Source organism: Mus pahari, chromosome 4, assembly GCF_900095145.1.
Source record: "Mus pahari chromosome 4, PAHARI_EIJ_v1.1, whole genome shotgun sequence".
In the NCBI taxonomy this organism is placed as follows: Eukaryota; Metazoa; Chordata; class Mammalia; order Rodentia; family Muridae; genus Mus; species Mus pahari.
This window is the reverse complement of record NC_034593.1, coordinates 57829265-57831659: the sequence shown is the minus strand read 5'-3', so window position 1 is coordinate 57831659 and position 2395 is coordinate 57829265. Positions and strand designations below refer to the sequence as shown.

The 2395-nt window shown below is 37.0% G+C and overlaps 1 pseudogene; it reads right to left on the bottom strand.

Moving 5' to 3' along the window:
* Positions 1 to 1482: 1482 nt before the first annotated feature.
* Positions 1483 to 1574, bottom strand: LOC115063868 (annotated as a pseudogene).
* Positions 1575 to 2395: the final 821 nt, after the last annotated feature.

Here is a 2395-nt window from a genome sequence, read left to right as displayed (position 1 = left end):
AAAGATGGGACCCTGGAAAGAACATGGTAAGAAGAGGCTGTGGTTCCCAAGTTTTATGGCACTGCTAACCCAGATTAAGGATCACTCAGCAGTGTTGTTTTCAAATTGCATCAAGTAAAGGCCCTCAAACTGAAGTGGAAAAGTTGAGGCAGAATTCAAAGACTAGTACATAAGCAAAATTAAACTAATTTTTAAAAACCATAAGATTGCAGTATTCCCAACTTTTAAAAACTGTACCAACTTTGCCTACTAACTTAATGATTACCAAAAAAAATTTGCAAAAACAATGTTTTAAGTAAGTTTATAGTTTTATGTTGGGTTGCATCCAAACTTAATCCTGAGACATACACAGGTTGGACATACTATATTTGGGTTTAAATCTATCATTTTACTACATATTTTTTTCTCTCATCTATTTTGTTCAATTTGCTTTCGTGCTATTTTTAAAATTCCATTCTCTTCCAACAATTTTTTATACATTCTTTATACTTTCAGTACTGTTTCAGTTACTGCTATGTACAAATCACCCCCACAAACACAGTTCTTTAAAACCGTAACTGATTTGTTCATGATCCCAGACTCTTTGTTCAGGAATTCCATCAGTACAGAGTACCAGTAGCTCACCTGTACAGCATGATGGCCGGGCCTGCCTAGGCTAACTGAAATCTCTCAGGACTCAGGGTTGAAGCTAGTGTCTCAGCAAAAATCAGCTGACAATGATGTGGAAAATGCGAAGATGGAAACTAAGATGCTGGAGAAAAAGAAGGCTTGTTGGTCTGTTTTCTTGTGTGTGGCTTCTCCACCTGGCTGACTTAGGCTTCCTCATAAAATGATAATCTGGGTTACAAGATGGGGGCATTCCAAAAGAACAAGCCTCAATAAGCAAGCAGTATGATTGATTACTAATATGTCACTGACCCAGGCAAGTCACATGACCAAGTTGAGCGTCTAAGTGGGAAGGTATTTTATATAAAAGGCTATAGATCACTTAAGGGTAACTTATCATAATTCAATTAAGAGTTGATAATTAGATGTCATTCCAGAGCTAGTTTAAATATTGGTTTCTAGAACCCTGAAACTCATACTTTAAAAAAAAAAAGTTGGAGGTGGGAGGGTTGGAGAGATGGCTCAGTCAGCACTTAAGAGCACTGGATGCTGCATCTGAGAGGACCTATGTGCAGTTCTCAGCAGCCACATGGCAGCTAAAAACAGTTTCCAGGGGATCTGATGCCCTCTTCTGACCTCCATGGGTATTAGGCGCAAACATGGTGTAAGTACCAACATGTAGGAAATACCATACATATAAAATTAAGGACTTTTAAGCCCGGCACTTGGGAGGCAGAGGCAGGCAAATTTCTGAGTTCTGGTCTACAGAGTAAGTCCCAGGACAGCCAGGGCTATACAAAGAAACCCTGTCTTGAAAAAAAACAAAAACAAAAACAAAAAAAAATAAGGACTTTTAAATTTGGAATATGAAGGTTTAAAATTGTAGAACGCTTCGTGAATTTTTATGTCATTCTTGCACAGGGTCCATGCTAATCTTTTCTTAGTATACATGCTGCTGATGTGAGCATGGATTCACACACTTGATCAGAAGGACCAGTAACATCATGAGGGCTCTTAGAGCCTGCATGCCGAGCCCCTATCATAACTGACAGGCATTCTGGGCTATCTAGAAAGGGTAAGATTGTATTCCTTGAATGAGAAGAAGGGTGAATTGGTCCTTAAAGTTCCTATTGTATCTTTCTCCTTTATTAGAAATATTTGGATGCTCCTCTTCCTCTTTCTCCTTTTTCTTCCTCCTCTTCCTCTTCTACCTGGAGTGTGTAGCTGAACATAGTTTTGTCTAGTACATAAACTATCATGAGTTACCTTCTACTGAGTGTTCTTGTTCACCTGATGTACAAGTTAGATACTAACTTGACTTAGTGTGTTAGAAATACCCTAAGAGCTATCACAAAATAATGTATCAACTCCTATACTATTTTCTGCTCAATCCTGATATCTCAAATTATTATCAGTGTAAGAAACATTTATTAAAGGAAATAGGAAGTAGAAGGTGAAACAGTATCCAAACTTGAACCTCCCAAAGTCTCATTTTAACATTTTGATGGTCTCTGCCTTTTTCCCAAGTACTTTTTTACCATTATGACACTAGTGCATATTTATATTATTTTACCTAATGTTCTACTATAAATAGCTTTCCAAGTTAGCACAAGTTAGCAAGGGTGTGGCTAAGTGAGAAAATAAATACATATACTGTGGTGAGTAACAAAATATATACACACAAGAATGGTCCTAAAAATACACAAAGGGGAAATTAATGTTAAATAAGTAGCTGACTAAGTATAATATGTTTTGGTTAACTTTCTTTCTTTCTTTCTTTCTTTCTTTC